The sequence below is a fragment of the Mercenaria mercenaria genome, unplaced genomic scaffold, assembly GCF_021730395.1.
Source record: "Mercenaria mercenaria strain notata unplaced genomic scaffold, MADL_Memer_1 contig_4772, whole genome shotgun sequence".
In the NCBI taxonomy this organism is placed as follows: domain Eukaryota; kingdom Metazoa; phylum Mollusca; class Bivalvia; order Venerida; family Veneridae; genus Mercenaria; species Mercenaria mercenaria.
Window position 1 is genome coordinate 1,241 of NW_026463026.1, and position 23,598 is coordinate 24,838.

At 36.8% G+C, this 23,598-nt stretch overlaps 1 pseudogene; it reads right to left on the bottom strand.

The window, feature by feature from the left end:
• Window positions 1-544: 544 nt before the first annotated feature.
• Window positions 545-23,598, bottom strand: part of LOC128554161 (exportin-6-like) — a 58,179-nt pseudogene continuing 35,125 nt past the window's right edge.

Consider the following 23,598-nt stretch of genomic DNA (forward strand, 5'->3'; position numbering starts at 1 on the left):
TGACCCCAAAATCGATAGGGGTCATCTACTCTGCATGACCAATCATCCTATGAAGTTTCAACATTCTGGGTCAAGTGGTTCTCAAGTTACTGACCGGAAATGGTTTTCAATGTTCAAGCCCCTGTGACCTTGACCTTCAACAGAGTGACCCCAAAATCAATAGGGGTCATCTACTGTGCATGACCAATCATCCTATGAAGTTTCAACATTCTGGGTCAAGTTGTTCTCAAGTTATTGATCGGAAATGGTTTTCCATGTTCAGGCCCCTATGACCTTGACCTTTGACAGAGTGACCCCAAAAACAATAGGGGTCGTTTCCTCCATAAGCCCTACCAACCTATAAAGTTTGAAGGTTCTAGGTCAAATGGTTCTCCAGTTATTGCTCGGAAATGAAGTGTGACGTACATATGGACAGACGGACAGATGGATGGACAGACAGGGCAAAAACAATATGTCTCCCCCAGAGGGGGGAGAGACATAAATATCAACATTTAAATATTTATGTAATAATGACTTTTGCAATGCTGAGCAAAAGTGTACATACCTTTTCCAGTTTGAAATTTTGACCCAGCATATGTTTCTGTCCGTTATCTAAACCTTCACATCCAGACAGGAACTGTGGCAAGAATTCTGCATAGAATCTATCAAAGTCTACAGAGGCCATGTTATATACAATCACAACCACCTCTTCTTGTAGCAGGTCATGTGACTTGTGAACTAATACTTGTAGGAGTACGTTCATAAACTGTGACTGCATTCCATTGTAAAATATTGGCTGAAATATTTTACGATACATTAAATGGCAAAATATCAATGACCTTAACAGTTAATCACTAATTCATCATAAAATCTAGTTTTTTTCTGTATTTGTTTCAAAATCATTTTTTAAGTAAATCTATTTTAAGTAAAACAAGAGCTGTCACAGGAGACAGCGCGCTCGACTATTTCGATGCTGGATAGTGAAACTGGGCACATCTGAGGAAGCTGTAGCTGTCACTGGAATCTATAATGACTCCAATGGTGGATGAAGATATTGAACAATAGCTCGAGTATGTGTCAAAAATATTAAGTTATAAGAGTGCATCAAAACACTAAATAAGTATAATTCTAAGCAAAAAGGGGACATAATTCATGAAATACTGGTGCAAGAGTTATACACCTTGTGTCATATGATGTGGGTGATGATGTGCAACAACTACTTCAAGTTTGAATCAAATCCTTTAGTAATTACTAAGACATAGTGAAAATGCATCAAAATTAACCTTAAATTCTGAGTAAAAGGGGGCATAATTCATGAACAAGAGGGTCAAGATGGCCCTAGGTTGCTCACCTGAGAAACACACCATAACAATGTAAACATGTTTGACCTAGTGATTTCATGGAAACAAATATTCTGGACGGTTTTTATTAGGATTGGACCAAAAATGTGGTCTCTTGTGTTTAAACAAGTATTTTCTTTGATATGATCTAGTGACCTAGTTTTGACCCCAGATGACCCATATTCAAACCTGACCTAGATTTCATCAAGGCAATCATTCTTATCAATTTTCATGAAGATAAATGAAAAATACAGCCTCTATCGCATACACAATGTTTTTCTTTGATTTGACCTAGTGACCTACTTTTTAACCCTAGATGAGCCACATTCTAATTAGACACAGATTTCATAAAAGCAATCATTCTATCCAAATTTTATGAAGACCAATTGAAAAATACAGCTTCAATCGCATACACAATGTTTTTCTATGATTTGACCTAATGACCTACTTTTTGACCCCAAATGACCCATATTCAAACTAGATTTCATCAAGGCAATCATTCTGACCAAATTTCATGAAGATTGATTGAAAAATACAGCCTCTATCGCATACACAAGGTTTTTCTTTGATTTGACCTTCTGACCTAGTTTTTGACTCAAGATAACCCATATTCAAACTCGACCTAGAATTCATCAAAGCAATCATTCTGACCAAATTTCATGAAGGTCAATTGAAAAATTCAATCTCTATCGCATAAACAAGCTAAATGTTGACAGACGCTGGACATAGAGCGATCACAATAAAAATTGATGCCAAAGTTATGCACCTTGTGTCATATGATGTTGGTGATAAGGTGGAACAACAATTTCAAGTTTGAATCAAATCCATTCAGTAATAACTGAGATAGAGTGAAAGTGCACCAAAACTTTAACCTGAAATTCTAGGTAAAATTGGGGAATAATTCATTAAGTATTGGTACCAGAGATATGGACCTTGTGTCATATGATGTGGGAGACAATGTGGAATGACTACTTTCAGTTTTAATCAAATCCATTTAGTAATAATTAAGTTAGAGTGAAAGTGCATCAAAACTTTAATCTGAAATTCTAAGTAAAAAGGGGGATAATTCATGAAATATTGGTGTAATACATGCATGTGACTCTTAAGAACTGATTGATGCATATAAACTAGTACCTGCATTTAGAACAAACTAGAAATTGCTTTTGTAAAAAAGTGCATGTCTCCCAAAATGCAAAGTCCTACAGGCAAGAAGTCAATAGGGGTCAGAAGCGAAAGTCAGAGACACTGATGGTTGGCAGCAATAGGGATCATCTACTTGGCATGTCCAGTCATCCTGCTAAGTTTCAACACTCTTGGCCTAGTGGTTCTCAAGTCACTGTTCAGGCTCCTGTGATCTTGACCTTTAATCAAGTGACCCCAAAATTAATAGGGGTCATCTACTCTGCATGTCCAATCATCCTATTAAGTTTCAACATTCTAGGTCAAGTGGTTCTCAAGTTATTTTCCGGAAATGATTTTACATGACCAGGCCCCTGTGACCTTGACCTTTAACAGACCGATCCAAAAATCAATAGGGGTCATCTACTCTGCATGTCCAATCATTCTATGAAGTTTCAACATTCTGGGTCAAGTGGTTCTCAAGTTATTGATCAGAAATTGTTTTCCATGTTCAGGCTCCTGTGTCCTTGACCTTTGACAGAGTGACCCCAAAATCGATAGGGGTCATCTACTCTGCATGTTCAATCATCCTATGAAGTTTCAAAATTCTGGGTCAAGAGGTTCTCAAGTTATTGATCAGAAACAGATATCAATGTTCGGGCCCCTGTGACCTTGACCTTTAACAGAGTGACCCCAAAATCGATAGGGGTCATCTACTCTGCATGACCAATCATCCTATGAAGTTTCAACATTCTGGGTCAAGTGGTTCTCCTGTTACTGACCGGAAATGGTTTTCAATGTTCAAGCCCCTGTGACCTTGACCTTCAACAGAGTGACCCCAAAATCAATAGGGGTCATCTACTGTGCATGACCAATCATCCTATGAAGTTTCAACATTCTGGGTCAAGTGGTTCTCAAGTTATTTTCCGGAAATGATTTTACATGACCAGGCCCCTGTGACCTTGACCTTTAACAGACCGATCCAAAAATCAATAGGGGTCATCTACTCTGCATGTCCAATCATTCTATGAAGTTTCAACATTCTGGGTCAAGTGGTTCTCAAGTTATTGATCAGAAATTGTTTTCCATGTTCAGGCTCCTGTGTCCTTGACCTTTGACAGAGTGACCCCAAAATCGATAGGGGTCATCTACTCTGCATGTTCAATCATCCTATGAAGTTTCAAAATTCTGGGTCAAGAGGTTCTCAAGTTATTGATCAGAAACAGATATCAATGTTCGGGCCCCTGTGACCTTGACCTTTAACAGAGTGACCCCAAAATCGATAGGGGTCATCTACTCTGCATGACCAATCATCCTATGAAGTTTCAACATTCTGGGTCAAGTGGTTCTCCTGTTACTGACCGGAAATGGTTTTCAATGTTCAAGCCCCTGTGACCTTGACCTTCAACAGAGTGACCCCAAAATCAATAGGGGTCATCTACTGTGCATGACCAATCATCCTATGAAGTTTCAACATTCTGGGTCAAGTTGTTCTCAAGTTATTGATCGGAAATGGTTTTCCATGTTCAGGCCCCTCTGAAATTCTAAGTAAAAAGGGGGATAATTCATGAAATATTGGTGTGAGAGTTATGGCCCTTGTGTCATATGATGTGGGTGATAATGAGGAATAACTATTTTAAGTTTGAAACAAATCCATCAAGTAAGAACAGAGGTAAGGAGAAAGAAGAGAAAGTGACTTAGTTTAAAAAGAAACTTTAACCAAGGTGGGGATGCGGAAGGACGCCGTGCCGGGTTGAGTAGGATGGCTCTCCATATACTTCGCATAGTCGTGCTAAAAAAGTATGCTAATGTAGTGCAGGTATAGAACTACCTGTTGGAGTAAATCGGATAGTAGAGTTAAACAAGAGCTGTTAGACCACAAACATCTCCCATGATAGCCTGTCAGAGACAGAAAGGTATGTTATCTTCAGTCTTGTGTATGCTGTGACCTTGACCTTTGACCTAACCGCCCCACATTTAACTACAGATTCAATCAAAGAACCAGGGGCAATCAACCTATTAAGATATATAGTCCTGAACCCAAATGTTCTACATTTAATGATAAGAAAGCTTTTCAGTGGACATTGTTCATTTACTGACATGGTAACACATTCTATAAAGTTTGTTGCCATAGACCCAAGCATTTCAAAGTTATTGACCTTAACTATTGACCTACTGACCCCAAAATAATAGTGGTCATCTAATGACCACAGGCTATAATCCTATGAAGACAGCTATAAGCTCTGTTGATCAGAAACCATTTTCAGTCTTAAAGACTATGTGACCTTGACCTTTGGTCTACTGACCAGCAAAATTTTAGGATAAATCTATACTGACTACAGCATATCATCTTAGGACTTTGACCACTTTAACGTTACTGATCAAAACCAATATTATTCTACACACTAACAGACCAATCAACATTATTTAAAAATATTTCTGTCTTCTAAGATGATGCACAATAAAACTATTATACATATTATATAACTGATAAAACTAAGTTTAAGACTATAAAACAGTTTACCTTTTTAAAAAGTTTCCATTTTGAATGAAGCTTCTCTAGTGACTCTAGATTCTGTTTAAAAACAGCTATATCTGTTTGTAAGAAAGACTGGCCGTATGCCTGAAATACGAAAGATTTTTTTTCAACCAACACAGCTGCAACCTTAATGTAGTGAAGTACAGAAAAACACCCAGACATGAAAAAATTTATTTCTACTTTTTTATTCTTGTCAAAATCTTAGGACGATATACATAACGAGTGACAAAACTGTTACTTGCAAATATTATTCTACATTCTAGTGTTAAATATACAATGTATGTGGGGGAAGTCTATTTGCTGAGTCTAGCTCTTACAAAGGCAAAAATAAAAGTATAACCAGTAACTTTAGGATCTGAAGGCAGTCATTCCAGTATTGACCTATAACTTCCTAAATAAAAATCTCATAACAAAACTCTTAAAACAGAGGCACAAATGCAAAGGAGTCACACAGTGGATTCCTGATTCAGAGGTCAAAAGGTAAAATTTTGCTAAAATCTGCCTCCATAATCCTCTCCCAAGATGCAAGTCCAGGTAAGAAACTTGGGATACTGTCACTTTGCACCATTAACCTAAGTTATGCATTCATGTATAAATAAATACAGATTTAATCTGAGGACTTTTTCCTGACCTGCATGATAGCTGAGAATTGTGCTTCATTTTCAATAGTTTCCTCCTTGTTGTTCAATTTTGTCAATACAGAACCCTTGAAGAAATATCTCCAATTGTTGATTAGGAACTCATGCAGTAATTCATACAACACTTGCTTCATGTCTGGCGAGGGACGCTGAAAGGTATATTACAATTTTATTGCAGCTTTATATACAGAAAAGATAAAAAGGTTTAGTGTGTCCATTTCTAAGCACAATTATAGAGATATATAAAAATAACATCATTAAACAAGTTTTGTTTTTTGTTGGGTTTACCGATAACATCATTAAACAAGTTTGTTTTTTTGATCTTGTTGGGTTTACCGATAACATCATTAAACAAGTTTGTTTTTTGATCTTGTTGGGTTTACTGTCTTTTGTTGACAAGAACTTATCATTCTAACACTTAATTATATTTAAGGATTTAAAAAATAAGAACCAGACTAAATGGCCTGTACATACCTGTGCTATAACAGGGTAGATTATATTTAAGGATATAAAACTGAAGAACCAGACTTAAATGGCCTGTACATACCTGTGCTATAACAGGGTAGATATGCTCCATACATATATCAATTATACTGGGTAGGAATCTCTTGAACGCTGAACCGGGCTCCTGTATAATTATCTGTAAAATCTTCAAAAACCTGTAAAAATATGTCAAAGAAAGTGTGGAAAATTATAGCCTTGACATTCAGGAATACTGTACTTATCAACAGAACTGTTTCCACAGAAAACTTATTCAAATCACCATTACACTAGAGTGCTGTAGTGAAGTTGTACCAAGGAACAATGTGGAAAGAGGACACAACTGAGTCAGATGTAATATCATTACGTGGGATTCTAAGAAACAATATAAAAGCTTTTAGTTTAAACGATACAGTGACAATGAGGAGCTTGCCATAAAACTTTAACTAATATCATCACAAAGTCTGACCCCAATGTCTTTGACTTTTGGGGAATTCTACCTTAAATCAAAGGATGTCTGCCACTTTTAAAGACCAAGCAGTATGTAAGGTTTAGCCATTTTCGCGCAGAAGTTATGAAGAAATATTGAAACCAATAAGCTTGCCATAAAACTTTAACCAACACTTTTACAACTTCTATCCCACCGTTTCAGTTTCTTTGTCATGGTTTATGTATGCTATATCAGAATTCGCCAAGTAAACTAAAGATTTTAAAGAACAACTTACTTTTCTATAACCCTGTGTGCAGCAGTGCTCTCATGCCTAATCGTTTCAGCTAACTGCTCTCTGAAAACAATAAAATCATTTGACAATGTGTAAAATACGATTTGTACATTAGTGAGTACTCGAGGTATAAATGCGTTTGTCTACAGTTAGATTTAAAGCAGTTACTCTCAATCTTTTTCAAAATTACTGAGAAATCATTTAATATTGTGGGAATACAATTTTGTGGTTTGGGCAGAAATTGCTATTTTTCAGGGTTAAGAATTTATGGGTTTTCTCTACTGAATATAAAATAAATAGGAATTCAACCTGTTCAATGGAATTGAAATTTGTGGACTGACACAAAATCCTCAAATTTTAATCCCCAAAATATATTTATAATCTTATTCCAAAAGCTATGCTCAATGCTTTTTCAGTAAACATGTTAAATTTCTGAAGGCAGCCTTCACACAACCCAAAGGACTTGACTTATATCTCACAGATGCTAAAAATTACCGCTAAATTTCTCAATAACGCAGACTCAAAAGAAAGAAAAAACACATTCAAGCTTGAACAAATATGTAACTATAATGCAAAGAAAACAAAAGGGTCATGATGACCCTAAATCGCTCATCTGAGTATTACGAGTCCCAAGTTTAAAATGGCAAACTGATATTAGAAAGGAGGTCAGTATAATTGAAATTTTCTCACTTCTCAGTAAGATATATTCCATATTCACTCAAAACAAAGAAATATCCTCTATAAAGTTTTTCCTTTCGGTTGCAGTGGCAACCAGAATTCTGCTTCGAATTAAATTCTTTCAACAATTTATAAAGGAGGCCACCCAAAGATCATTCCTGTGAAGTTTGGTGTAATTCTGCCCAGTGATTTTCAAGATTTTTTTTTAGAAATTGTGGACGGACACACGACAGACATCAAATGGTCACAAAAGCTCAACATGAGCCTTTGGCTTAGGTGAGCTAAAAGGTTTCTTCATACAAGGCAAAGATAATCTTGCTGCCTCTGCAACCTAACAAATGGGAAGTGTAGACTTGGTTCTAAACATAACAATGGCAACTACAGACAAGACAGACACATCTCCAATTTTAAGTATTATCAAAAAAATATTTCAAGTACATACTTGCTGAACAGCCCCATGAATGTTTGTATGGCATGTTCTGTAAATGGGACACCCATCTGTACCCTACACGACTGGAACAAGGCCAGGAAAAATGTCATCAGGTCCTCTACAACATCTAAAATCATAAAATTGAAACAGTCATCCTTGAAACTACCATATGTTATACAAACCAGACACCATTTTAAAAGCAAGGAACACTTCTTGAAATCTTTTATGCAACACTGACAGTTAAGGTCATATGACAAATTTTCACCTTTAAATGTTGCAGAAAATGCATTATAATAATATAAGTGCCCTTCCAGACATTATATTCAGGTGTCGGCTTGCATCTGACTAGACTAACTAACCAGAGTAAATTTGTACTAGGGTACAGACAATTTTCTTACCTGGTTGGTGAATAAAAACAGGAAAAACAGCCAGGCTGATACTGACAATCTCTGACATAGACTGGTAACAGATCTGTTTTGTTTTCACCACCTCTCCTGACACACACTCGATCCAGTCTACCATCAGCTTCAAACTGTTACTGATCACCAATTTGGCTGGAATGTAAACATATATGTAAACTATTGAGCTAATGTATTATGAAGGAAAACGCTTTTTTTCACTGACAATGCTTCAGGTCTAACTTGATACATTTAGAACATTTGGACAATCATGTACATCACTAGATAATACAGATAACTGAAAGATCATGTTAAGCAAGAGTGCCAGACTGTCTCAAAATACGCCCATCATCGAACCTGGTCTAATTTAAGGGCCATAATCCAAGAGTAACTGGGGTGATTTGAATGGGTGGTTATCAAACTTGGCCAAGATATTATGCCCACAAACATTGTCAGAAAGTTTGGTGAAGATCAGATGAAAACTGTTCTACTTAGAAAGTGGACAAGACTAAATTCGCAGTTCTTAAGAGTTATTCAAGGGCCATAATCCAATATTACCTGGATCAATTTGACTGGTTATCAAACTTAGCCGAGATATTATGCCCACAAACATTTGTCAGCAAATTTAGTAAAAATTGGATGAAAACTTTGACTTGGAAAGCGGACAAGGCTATATTCGCAGTTTTTCTGGTAATTCAAGGGCCATAGTCCAAGTGTGCCTGAGGAGGTTTGGGTGGTTATCGACCTTGGCTGAGATATTATGCCAACAAACATTGTCAGCAAGTTTGGTGAAGATCGAATGAAAACTGTTTGATTTAGTAAGCGGACATGCTTTGGAAACTGTCTGCCTGCCCGTCCATCGCCATAGGTGTTTAATAGCTAGTGTTTAATAATAATAAAAAAATTATATCTAACTGAAGATTTTTATTTTATATCTCTTTCTTATGATATTTATTTTATAATTGTGGAGCAACACTGCAGACATAATCTTCCAAGTATGACATAAATGCTGACGTCATAATGCAAGTACATACAAGTCACCACTATTGTGAGATTATGAGTTAATCTGACTATGTCAAGATTCTAAACAGTCTGACATTCATCACTAAAGTACAATGTTATATACCTGCATCTTGTGCAGTCTTGTTGTTTATCAAAGAAGATGTATCTTTCAACTGGAAATATGGTGCTGCCATCTGGTGGCAGAAACTCTGGTGTGTGCTTGCTCGATTACTCCAGTCTTGTTCTGAATCAGGAACATTGTTCCAGGGTAACAGTAAGTGTAGACTAAGAGATCTGTACAGCAATACCTGTACCTAAATGCAAGCAATGACAAAACATTTTTTTTGTTATAAATAATTAAAATTCAAGGCAAAATTACAAGACATACTACTTAGTGGTGGGAGGAGGGAGGGTGCAATCTGACTAAAGTACCTGATCTTCTAAACGAAGATCTGAGAATGACATAATTATTTGCATTCATCTTTCTGTATATTTGGATTTCCCGATATTGCTATTTTTATTTTCACACATCTTCTTTTATTTGAACCAATCAGGCGACTTGTTTCAACAAGCATTTGGCTGAATCATCAAAATAGCTTCGAATGTCAGTCCGCAGCTCAAGCCCAGGAACTCTTGCTTACAGGGAGAGTGCTCTACCGACTGAGCTAACCAGCTGCCTGACACATATTCTCTTCTTATGTGACCAAGTCCATACCGTACGTGACAATCGTGATACCTCTCAAAACAACATGACAGGGCAGTCATGAAGTGATCATCATAATAAACATGAAAAACCCAGGCTAAATATAGATGTTTTAAAACTTCTACTTTCACTTTCAAAAGTTGTAAGCAAGGCTCTGATTGACTAGCGGAAGGGTTGTCAGAACAAGTCTATCAATAGCACGTCTTCAGATCCAAAGCGTAGCGTTAATTGGAAATGTACTTTAGTCAGGTTGAGGGAGCGTGTAAATCCCACTTTTTTGACACATGTGTAACACAAAGTGTAAAGGCACCCTTTATGCACCCTTTAACTTAATCATTGACTCACCATGTGAAATCCAGAGCACATCTTCACATGCAGAACAACAATCCTACAATTTTTGATGGTTACTTTTTAAGATATGCACAACAAAAGTTCAGATGAATGGACAGACAGATGGAATGACATTAGGATGAATGTCCAGACATACAATGGAATATTTAAGTGCCACAGACACCCCACAAAAATTTGTGTGGGTGGGGGCGTAACATGATGTAAACAGAAGACGTATTGCCCAAACATATGGATTTACCTTCTTTTTGTGTATTTGTATATTCACGATTGTATTTTGTACACATAAAACTGACTTGCATATTTCTGTATTTTAAACACATATTTCAACAGATATGTATCATAATTATGATCTTAGTTCTACCTCCAAGTTGACTTTTCTAAATGCACCCTGACTGGCGGAGTTGTAGAGTTTTTGCACACATGGTATCTGAAGTAGGAATTTAGGTCTAACTGTGGTCACTAACGACAGTAGCAAATGAGCAGCAGAGTGTGCTATCTTATCTGGAATCTGAAATATAGTTATACAGTAAACTGGAACATCCTGATAAGAGTCAAGTAATCTTTCATGTTTTTTTTTACTTTCTGTAGGCAATTTTAAACAAAAGAAAAAAAATAGTCTGTTTTGCCAACAAGATGTTGCCACGCATTATTCGGAAAAGCTTAAATCCTTTATAGTACTAATTATTGTCTATCAGTATATTTTCTCATTAATTTTAAATTGTAAAAAAAGAATACAATTTATCCCTTTTCAACTGTAACAAGAAGCTGCATTCAACAAACGCTTGATGGCCCCCGGTGGCATCCTTGTCAATGCAAAGCAACCCAAGTCCAAAACGAGGTCAAGTTGAAGGTTAAGGTCAAACTGAGGTCAGGTGATGTCTGAAGATGAGGAATGGTCACAGGTTACATCTGCATTAGTATCAAGTCATTCTAGTAAGTGGTATTGATGCTAGATGAAATGGTCCCATTAGGTAACCAAGAGATGGCCCATATAAAGCAACCTAAGTCAAAAATGAGGTCAAGGTCAAACTGAGGTCAGGTGATGTCTGAAGATGAGGAATGATCACAGGTTACATCTGCATTAGTATCAAGTCATTCTAGAAAGGGGTATTGATGCTAGATGAAACGGTCCCATTTGGTTAACCTCGTAAGGATGGACAAACGAACAAACGAACGGACGGACAGGACAATCACTATATGCCTCCTGCATCAGTAGATGCCGTGGGCATAAGAAATTATCTTAATTCCTGGTAAAACACAACATTCTTTCCTTGAACTATTCTAAAAAGTATAATTAGTTAAACAATAGTGCTCCAATTATTGCAGCTTCAGTTATATACCATCAATTATAATAGTACGTACCTGTTCCTCGAACAGACAGGTGATAGCATCTAGCAATGTTGTTATTAGGTCAGTAAATTTCTGTCTCTGATCCGGATAGTTCTGCGACTCAGCGTAGAACTGTGACAGCCAGTGAGCAAATGGTTTGATTGCTGCTAATGCTTGGGCATGCCTATAATATACAAACATAAACACATATATCTTCATTAATTGTAATTTACCTTTAACCTTTACCCTGCTTAATTTCTAAAATGGACTGGTCTGTCATTCAATCTGGGCAGTAACATTTATGATTTGAAGGGGTATTCACTGAAAATTTACTAACTGAATAGCAAGACCAGCCTGCACAGATGTGCAGCCTTATCTTTGTCTGCACTGGTTGCAAAGGCAGAATGCCGGCAGCAGTCCTAAATGGTTAAAATGACGGAAAGGTAGTGCAATACTGAACTTACGAACTATAACAGATAAACAAGGCTGAGAAAGGGTAGTTTTGCTCCATTTTATTATTTTTTTTTTTGGATTTAACGTCGCACCGACACATGATAGGTCATATGGCGACTTTCCAGCTTTAATGGTGAAGACCCCAGGTGCCCCTCCGTGCATTATTTCATCACGAGCGGGCACCTGGGTAAGTTTTGCTCCATAAATTGATGAAAGGTTTAAGCTTATTTTTGTAAGGGAGACATTTTAGTCACTTTTTTCCCGAAAGTTCTTAATACCAAAGTCATTCTTTAAATAAATTTACACCTCTTTCACTAATTACCATACTGTAACTTAAATTTGTTGTTTTGTCAATTTAAAGGTGTACACTACAATTTCCTGTAAATGAGGTGGGTGAAATTTTTCCCAATAATAGAATTTCTTCAAACTTTGGATATTGAAAGAAGATCATCTAAGAAACAAATATATGCACCCACTGGCAGCCATGTTTTTTGACAAAACAAAATCATTTCTTAAATCTTCGTAAAAGGTCACCCAAGAAACCTTTTGTGTAAAATTATTATAAAACTGGGCTTGCAGTTTCTGCCAAGATTTTTAAAATTTCCAATATATACATATTATATATAGACTAAAATGTCACTAATAATTTGTGAGACATGAAAACAGAGATTTGAGTATATATAAATGCAAATGTTGAAGCAGTATGAATGTGTATAGTACCATTCGGGCTTGTATATAAAGCAGCATCGAAACTAATCTTATTGGGTTAGCGGACTTGCTGTGGCATATGTGTTTGTACTGCTAGGCGCTTTGCCGTTATGGGTCTAGTATATTGTGGTGGTGAATTAGTTTGTATAAATTTTTTCTACTTTATATATATATTTTAAAGAAAGTCAGTGAAATCCTTGTGCAAGTATAAAATATATAAAAGTTCAATTTCAAATATATATATATAGGGAAAGGTGACCACACCCACTTTCCGCCAAGTTTTTTAACGAATCAGAATAATTTGCATAATCTGTGAGTAGAGGGTCACAAAATGATATTGGAGAGAAATTATTTCAAAATTGGGCCAGCAGTTTCATACAAGAAAATTCTTAAAGTTTCAATTATATACATATAGGTAAGTGACCCTGCCTTCTGGCTGGAATGTTTTTTTACAAATCAAATAAATTTTAACAATCTTGCTAAAGGTATATGATAGTGCACATTCCGATTCCGATTTCTTTCAATCCCGTGCTATCCAACTGACAACATCGCTTTCAAAAGTTATAAAAATATCTAAGTAAATCTGCGTTATACCACCCTTCTTGGTATAGAATCATGCCCGGCAGAGACAAAGGTGTCAAGAGGAAAACACGAGCAGCAGATTCTGAAAATTCCAGATTGCTACAGCCAGATCCAGATATCTGGATTATTGGTGACTCACTGCCTTACTGGGCTGGCGTGAGAGCCCATCAGTTAAGTACCTCAGACCTGAAGGCACCTGCGGGTATCAGGATTGGCTGGTGGGGCATACGGGGGATGTCCTGGGAAGACTTCTGCCATTCTAAAGAAGTAAAGGTCTTGCTAGGTAAACCCCCTGAAATGATTTTTATACATTTAGGTGGTAATGACATAACCAAAATGCCTGTATCAGAATTAAGAGGGATAATTCAATGTGAGGTCACATATCCAAGGGAGGCTATGCCCGATTCCAAGTTAATTTGGGTAAACATTTTACAACGCCTGTCATGGAGAACCAACGAATATGGAATTAAGGAAATTGAGTCAATTAGAAAGCGAATTAATCGCTGGGGTAGGCAGCAGGTAGCAGGTCAGTCTTCATCCGCAGCATGACATTTTGTCCACTGATATTGACTATAAAACTCCAGGCTTCTTCAGAGATGATGGGGTCCATTTGTCAGACGTAGGACTTGCCTTTTACTTAAATGCTATTAATGATGCCATTATAAAGAACTTATAGATATTTTGGTCCATGTTAGTCATAATCAATAAGAAGTCATATCTGATTTAATATTTGTTAGTTAATTGAATTAGAATTTTTGGGGGAATAAATTTTACAAATTTATAGTGGCAGAAAAAATTCAATCAGTCGTGTGGGATGTGCGGGGGAGCGCACATTTGAATCATTTTCAATCATTTTATACGTTATTTCGTTATGTAAATTGCGGCTGTCTATTATACTTTGGTTTCTCCACTGGTAGTTGGTAGCGGTTATTTACATCAAATCTTCTCAAATCGTTAAATCTCAGTAGTACTCATTGCCTCACATAAATCACCGGAACCAATTTACTGTGTATGTACAAAACAGCCGGTTTGTCCATGTAAGTAGTAATGTACACCTTCAAGTTTGTCCGTTTAAATAATTAGGTATGCAAATGCCATTATGTCTGCATAAGCAGTAGCGTTCATGCCCGCTAGTATGTATGCTTCAGGTAATAATGTATACAAATGCTAGAAAGTCCGTGATATCATGTAATATCGTATACATATGTCGGTTGGTCCGTGTTAGTTATGCTGCGTGTCCAAGTCTGTAATATTGTATACATCCATTATTTTGTCCGTTAAGTGCCCATCACTTTGTGTGTAAAAGTCTGTTCTTGGGCCTGCCCTTGTCGGTGTCATTGTGCATATCAGTGGTGTATTTAAGTATACAAGTCAGTTGTGTATAAAGGTGTACTTATCAGTTGTGTATAAAGTAATGTAAATGTTTACAGTGTAAAAGTATGTAAACACATGTATAGGTTTACAGTGTGTAAAGTTTTGTAAACCTGTGTGTAGAGTTACGGTGTAAAGTCATGTAAACCCATGTGTTTTGCTGGTTGGTTTAAGTATGTGAACAGCGTTCTGCCCATGGCAGTGTTCGGTAATTCCAGATTTATCATGCGTGTGTACTAGGCAATGTTTTTTTTAACATTAAATTTGGAGATATTTGTTTACACGTGTGCTTGCTCGCTTGTCGCGCAGCAGGTTTTATTGGTACGACAGTGGTGACTCCTGGAGTACCTTTTCTCGTGGTCATTTCTGCCACAAAACTATTAATCAAGCGTTTAGGCCTTAGATCAATGTGTACTTGATACCGTATGTTTTATTGACTATAAGCTGTGTAATTGGAACAAAATGTTTTTTAAATGGTTCATTAAATGTGTAACATGAAATCCGTTGTTGTTACTTCGGTAGTCATAAAATAAAAACCATTTGTATGAATTTTTTCAAACTCAGGAGAGAAGTTTCATACAAGAAAATTTCCCATAGGAAACGTGACCATGCCCTCTGGTGGCCATGTCTTTTGAAGAATCAGAATAATCTAAATACTCATGAGTAGAGGGTTACATAAGGACCATTTGTGTGAAATAATTTTAAAATTGGGCAAGCAGTTTCACACAAGGAGATTTTCAAAGTTTCCACAAATACATATGGGGAAAAATGACCATGCCCCTTGGTGGTCATGTGTTTTAACAAATCGATATAATTCGAAGAACCTTGGAAGAGATTCATAGAAGGACCAATTGTGTGAAATTATTTCACAATTGGAAAAATAGTTTAGAAAGAGATTTTGTTTGGAGATTTTTCTACTTTTAGCTCTGGCTGTACGTATGTGCACCCATGCAGAACAATTTGAACTATTTTGGAAAAACATCCTGGCTAAGTTTCATCAACTTCCACCACACCTTTTCAGGAGAGGTGTTCTTTGAAGAAAAGTGTGGACATACAGATGGAGAGTGATCACAATAACTCACCTCTGGTGGGCTAAAACAGAAGTTAATAGTTGATAATTTAAAAACCAGACTATGGTAGTGTTGGTACTGCTAATGGTCATTCACTGTAAGTAAGATTTGTAGTTTATATTAACTAAAAAGGATTTTTTTGGTCAGAATAAATGCCCCCTATTGCAAAACATAATGCACAGAAGGGGCATTAATATGGCAAAATATGATATACAAATATCTTACACTTCAATCAGATCAGTCTGTAGAACACTCTGCTCTGTAGATGTCAATTCAAACAGATTCACTCTACTGCCATATACAACCATATGTATCAGTCTGAAAAAGGAGAAAGCCCACATATTTAGTGTAACTGTTCAAAGGAACTACCCCACGCATTTTAGACAATAAATATTTTTTCTAAAAAATTGATAGAATGTGAGTACTTTGAAAGTAACTAGTGGTATAAACTTACTGACATAATATTTTTGCAAGATAGTCTTATAAACAACCAAAATATTGTGCAGAAGGTAGTTAACTATTGCAACACTTTTGAAAATTAACTGCATTTTTCTTGCATTTTTACCAATTTCTAACTAATGTTAGTGTTAGGCTTGGGCAAAACAGCAGGAAGAATGTTGAATTTCAAAAAAAACATTTTAAAAGTGTTAATCTTTTATTAATCCCCTCTTACCTCTCTAAAAGCACCTGGCCATCAGCAAATCTCTCAGCAAATTTATCAGCTATAAAATGATCAGCTAGTCTCCCTAACCCTTGTAACAGTGAGGACAGATCTCGTAGAGAACAATGAAGCCGTCTACAATCATTCTCTCCTCGGATGTTCAAACTACGTTTGGAATCTGCCGACTGTATATGTCTCTCTAAACCAAAATATATCTCCATCACTTCTTGAAATGGCTCATACTGAAAAGATTAATTATGTAACAAACAATAATTTGAAGGGCAGTGATAGTGACTGCCAAAAAGTACTGAAACTTGGCAATAAACAGGAAAGTTAGCTTAAATTGACTAAAGTACACATAAGGAAGACGTTTGAAGGATGCCTGTTCTACTCAGGTGCATATCTGAACAAAAACAAAGAAACAGGGGCAACAAAGAAAAACAAAACTAGAAATGTGTCCATGGGACACAGATGCCCCCACTACATGACATTAGTCAGGGGCCAGAACTCCTACAATACTGAATGAATCCGGATGCGAAACCCCAGGTGCACAACTACACATGCTGACCAACATTCCTGTAAACTTTGGTGATTCTAGGTCAAATACTTTTGGGGCTATGCACGACACAACATTAAAATGACCAATTTTTTACGAAGTCAGGGGCCATAACTCCTACATGACTGGATGAATCCGGACGCGAAACCCCAGGTGCACAACTACACATGCTGACCAACATGCCTGTAAAGTTTTGTGACTCTAGGACATATACTTTTGGAGCTAGGCACGACACAACATTAAAATGACCACTTTTTACAAAGTCAGGGGCCATAACTTCTACATGACTGAATGAATCCGGACGCGAAACCCCAGGTGCACAACTACACATGCTGACCAACATTCCTGTAAACTTTGGTGATTCTAGGTCAAATACTTTTGGAGCTATGCGCGACACAACATTAAAATGACCAATTTTTTACTAAGTCAGGGGCCATAACTCCTACATGTCTGGATGAATCCGGACGCGAAACCCCAGGTGCACAACTGCACATGCTGACCAACATGCCTGTAAAGTTTTGTGACACTAGGTCATATACTTTTGGAGCTAGGCACGACACAACATTAAAATGACCAATTTTTACAAAGTCAGGGGCCATAACTTCTACATGACTGAATGGATCCGGACGCGAAACCCCAGGTGCACAACTACACATGCTGACCAACATTCCTGTAAAGTTTTGTGACTCTAAGTCAAATACTTTCAGAGCTACGCGCGACACAACATTTTCGGAAGGACGGACGGATGGACGGACGGAAGACGGAAGGACGGACGGACAAGAGCAAATCTATATGCCCCCCCCAAAGTGGGGGCATAAAAAGAACAAAGAAAACATTTACAAGTTAAAAGATATTTGTACAATTAATATGCTAATAAATTCCACATTTGTTAATGAAAATGCGGTGTACATTTACCAGTATCTGAAAGGTTTCTGCAGTAAGTATCTCAGCCACTCTAGCAATCAGTTCTAGACATTGTCGCAGAAAATGTTGCCATTCCGTCTCCTCCTGAAGGCACAAATTTTTGAATTTTTAAGTGAAGGCTGAGCTTTATAAAACAATAGAAAGTGATTAGAAGTTTTGTTATATCAAATTACATATTCAGAAAATAAACTTTTTCCTTATTTGCACATACAGTAAAATCATGTGATTTTTTTGCACAAAATGTTTTCTTTTTTTTATTTTATAGAATCATAACTTACATCATAATCCAATGTTTCATCATCTAGTTCCTCCAGCTGTGTCTGATTATATCTGAACTGTAGTTTCTGCAGGATATGTCGTACCAGGGACGTCAATGCTTCTTTATACCTGAACATTTCAATACACATTACACTTGATGCTAATTTAAACTATAGCAACGGAATGTTAATGTATACTTCTTTAAAATCTTAATAAAACTTAAATCTGTCAAACGCAAGTTCTAGCTGTAAAATTTGATTTTAAAAGTTTTAAAGTTATAATGAAATTTTCAAAACCTGCTTTGTCTTTCAAACAAAAACAAGGTCTTACAGTACATCATAGACAAAGTTCAAGTACTTTTAGCTCTGTAACTGTGATACAAGAAACGCGGCAATGCCACGAAACCAGGTTTTCAACACTTTTCATAAGAATAAACAAGAGTGCCAGAATGTCACAATATACGCCCGTCACAGCAAATTTCTTTACTCTAGCACCTGTATTTGCAGATGTAATTTTAATTATGTGGTTGTTTAGTAATCATTGTAATTCTTTTGTTTTTCTAAGTCCACAAAAAAACTCCTTACCAGGTAGAGATACCTTAAAATACACCTAAAATTAGAAAGTAACAACTATGTTGTACCACAGAAAAGTGGTCTTGGTTTTTCCCTACGGTCAATTATAAAAAAGTTACAATATAAGTTATTTATAGTAACAACTAAGGGAAGTTAATCTTAAAAAAAAAAAATAAAAAATAAAAAAAATTGTAAGTCCACATAGAAATCCTTACCAGGTAGAGATTGGTCAAAATACACCTCAAAATTGGATGTAACATGCATGTTGTACTACAGAAAAGTGGTCTAGATTTTTCCCTACGTCTAGTAATGAAAAAGTTACAATATAAGCTATTTATAGTAACAACAAAGGGAAGTAATTCTAAAGAAGGGAACTGCGCAAGACACTTCGTCTCATGATGGTGTATAATTGTGCCAAGTTACATCAAAATCCCTCTATGCATGAAGAAGATATGCTCCGGACAAAGTTTTCATTCTTGTATCCTTTGACCTCTGTGACCTTGACCTTAGACCTAGGGACCTGGTTCTTGCGCATGACACTCCGTCTCATGATGGTGAATAATTGTGCCAACTTTCATCAAAATCCCTCTATGCATGTAGAAGGTATGCTAACCCTAACCCTAACCTAACCCTAACCCTATTTTTAGTAACAATGACCTTGACCTTGATCCCAGAAACCCCAAAATCAATCACAAGCTACAACTTTATATAAGTTTTCTATACACCAAGTTTCATCATGATAGCTCATTCCTAAGTTAAGTTATTGACCGGAAACCCTTTTTCTATTTTAAGTAACAGTGACCTTGACCTTGACCCCAGAAACCCCAAAATCAATCCCAGCCTTTGTCTTGATATAAGCTACATACATACCAAGTTTTATTTAAATATCTTTACCGCAACAAAAGTTATTGACCGGAAACCCTTTTTCTATTTTAAGTAACAGTGACCTTGACCTTGACCCCAGAAACCCCAAAATCAATCCCAGCCTTTGTCTTGATATAAGCTACATACATACCAAGTTTTATTCAAATATCTTTACCGAAACAAAAGTTATTGACCGGAAACACCAGTATGACGCCGCCGCCGCCGCCACCCGCCCGCCCGACCGACATCTACCCCAATCTAATAACTCAGGTTTTCGTTGAAAACCTGGTTAAAAATGCCTGAAACTGCATACCAGGATCTATAAGTGACCAAATAACATACTTGTCACTTGAAGTTGCAAAGGTATGAGCAAAATGCTCCAATTATCCAGAACTGAGAGTGTTCCGAACAACGAGAATAAACAAAAATGGCACTGGACCTTATAAACTGCTTGAGTCAACCATGGTGCTTGATCCAGGAATGCTGAATACATGGAAATGGCATTGGACCTTATAAACCACTTGGGTCAGCCATAGTGCTACAGCCATGAATGCTGAATACATGGACATGGCATTGGACCTTATAAACCACTTGGGTCAGCCATAGTGCTTGAGCCATAAATGCTGTATACACGGAAATGGCAGTGGGCCTTATAAACCACTTGCGTCAACCATAGTGCTTGAGCCATGAATGCTGAATACATGGAAATGGCATTGTACCTTATAAACCGCCTGGGTCAGCCATAGTGCTTGAGCCATGAATGCTGAATATACTGGAATGGCATTGGACCTTATAAACCGCTTGGGTCAGCCAGAGTGCTTGAGCCATGAATGCTGAATACACAGAAATGGCAATGGACCTTATAAACCACTTGGGTCAGCCATAGCGCTTGAGTCATAAATGATGAATACACGGAAATGGCATTGGACCTTATAAACCGCTTGGGTCAACCATGGTGCTTGAGCCATGAATGCTGAATACACAGAAATGGCAATGGACCTAAACCACTTGGGTCAGCCATAGTGCTTGAGCCATAAATGATGAATACACCGGAATGGCATCTGTACTTATAAACTGCTTGGGTCAGCCATAGTGCTTGAGCCATGAATGATGAATACACGGAAATGGCATTGGACCTTATAAACCGCTTGGGTCGACCATGGTGCTTGAGCCATGAATGCTGAATACACAGAAATGGCAATGGACCTTATAAACCACTTAGGTCAGCCATAGTGCTTGAGCCATAAATGATGAATATACCGGAGGCATCTGGACCTTATAAACTGCTTGGATCAGCAATACTGCTTGAGCCATGAATGATGAATACACGGAAATGGCACTGGACCTTATAAACTGCTTAGGTTGACCATGGGGCTCGAGCCATGAATGCTCAACTAAGTGGTGTTTAACAGTTACTGTACCTCTACTTTTTCTTTTTTAAATTTAATATTTCCACAAAAGAAGTTCCTGACAGAATGTTTTCCAAGCCATATTGGGTGAAATTCAAGTAGGCTCCCCCCCCACCCCCCACCCAAAGAATTCAAGTGTATTTTAATGGTTATATTCATTTTCAAGGCCTAACATTCAAATTCAAGGAATTTTCAAGGTCTGTGTGAACCCTGCAGGAATCTAATCCAGTGTTGGGTACAGTTTTCTATTGTCAGTTTTAATGAGATGCAGCATTTTGTTCTCACCAAGATTATATTCACGAAAAGTAGTTATATTTTTCTACAACTGGTGTCAACTAAACATGCCACCACCTATCATTTCATGACAAAACTAGCAGCCATTTCAAAATAAATCACATCAGCTGCAGACTTACCAGGTATCAATTCAATTAAGTAAAACTGTGATACCATAAATGTGATTTTATGGCCGTATACATTTGACTACTTTAAATACTCCTTGGTTTATAAAGTGAAAAAAATGTTTGGAATGTGCGTGTACTGTTCCTTATGAAACCTGGTGCAGATAAAATCTAGTACAGATAAAACCTTGTGCAGATAAAACCTGTTACAGATAAAACCTGGTGCAGATAAAACCTAGTGCAGATAAAACCTAGTGCAGATAAAACCTGATACAGATAAAACCTAGTGCAGATAAAACCTGGTACAGATAAAACCTAGTGCAGATAAAACCTAGTACAGATAAAACCTAGTGCAGATAAAACCTAGTACAGATAAAACCTGTTACAGATAAAACCTAGTGCAGATAAAAACCTGGTACAGATAAAACCTGGTGCAGATAAAACCTAGCGCAGATAAAACCTTGTACAGATAAAACCTAGTGCAGATAAAACCTAGTACAGATAAAACCTGATACAGATAAAAACTTGGTACAAAGCCTGATGCAGTTAAAACCTGATACAGATAAAACCTGGTGCAGATAAAACCCAGGTACAGATAAAAACCTAGTACAGATAAAACCTAGTGCAGATAAAACCTAGTACAGACAAAAACCTGATACAGATAAAACCTAGTACAGATAAAACCTGATACAGATAAAACCTAGTGCAGATAAAAACTTGGTACAAAGCCTGATGCAGTTAAAACCTGATACAGATAAAACCTGGTGCAGATAAAACCCAGGTACAGATAAAAACCTAGTACAGATAAAACCTGGTACAGAAAAAAACTTGGTACAAAGGCTGATGCAGTTAAAACCTGATACAGATAAAACCTAGTACAGATAAAACCTAGTGCAGATAAAACCTGGTGCAGATAAAACCTGGTGCAGATAAAACCTAGTACAGATAAAACCTAGTGCAGATAAAACCTAGTACAGATAAAACCTGGTGCAGATAAAACCTGGTGCAGATAAAACCTAGTACAGATAAAACCTAGTGCAGATAAAACCTGGTGCAGATAAAACCTGGTGCAGATAAAACCTAGTGCAGATAAAACCTAGTACAGATAAAACCTGATACAGATAAAACCTAGTGCAGATAAAACCTAGTGCAGATAAAACCTAGTACAGATAAAACCTGGTGCAGATAAAACCTAGTACAGATAAAACCTAGTGCAGATAAAACCTAGTGCAGTTAAAACCTAGTGCAGATAAAACCTAGTACAGATAAAACCTAGTGCAGATAAAACCTGGTGCAGATAAAACCTAGTACAGATAAAACCTAGTGCAGATAAAACCTAGTACAGATAAAACCTAGTGCAGATAAAACCTGGTGCAGATAAAACCTAGTACAGATAAAACCTAGTGCAGACAGATCAGTCATGTCATTATTTTATTTGTTACAATGGAAAAACAGTCTTGTTTCCTTTCAACCATTGATGAACTCGATGGAGCTGGGTACTACAGCAGAACTGCGTACTATTGATGATCTCAATGGAGCTGGGTAACACAGCAGGAAATTGTACTACTCCATTCGTTTGAGAACAATCAGAAAATTACTCTACAATTTTAGAACACTGTTCCAAGAAGTCAAAACAATATGGACTGTAAGTGAAAAATGGAAATACAGCTTATTAGAAGAAAGTACCTTAAAACTATAGCTTGTATCTCTCCCTGTCTCCCCTTGGATTTTGTTAGTAAGTAGTCCAGAAATGTTGTCCAGATATCTAAACAGTTATAAAAACCCTCATTGGATGGCTGAAATGAAAACATAATAAAATCATTTTATAATCAAATTAATGAAATTAAATAAACTGGTTTTCAGATATGAACTTGAAACACTTAGAACTGTGAATATCAAGTTTGATGAAGATCCATGAGAAGCAGTTCATGAGAATATGTCATTTAAAGATATTTCTTATTTTTAGCTCTATTGACCCAAAGAAAGGGGACATTAATTTTGAATACATTTGGGAGAGGACCTTATAATGATGGACCAGACCAAATTTTTAATGAAGGTCCATCA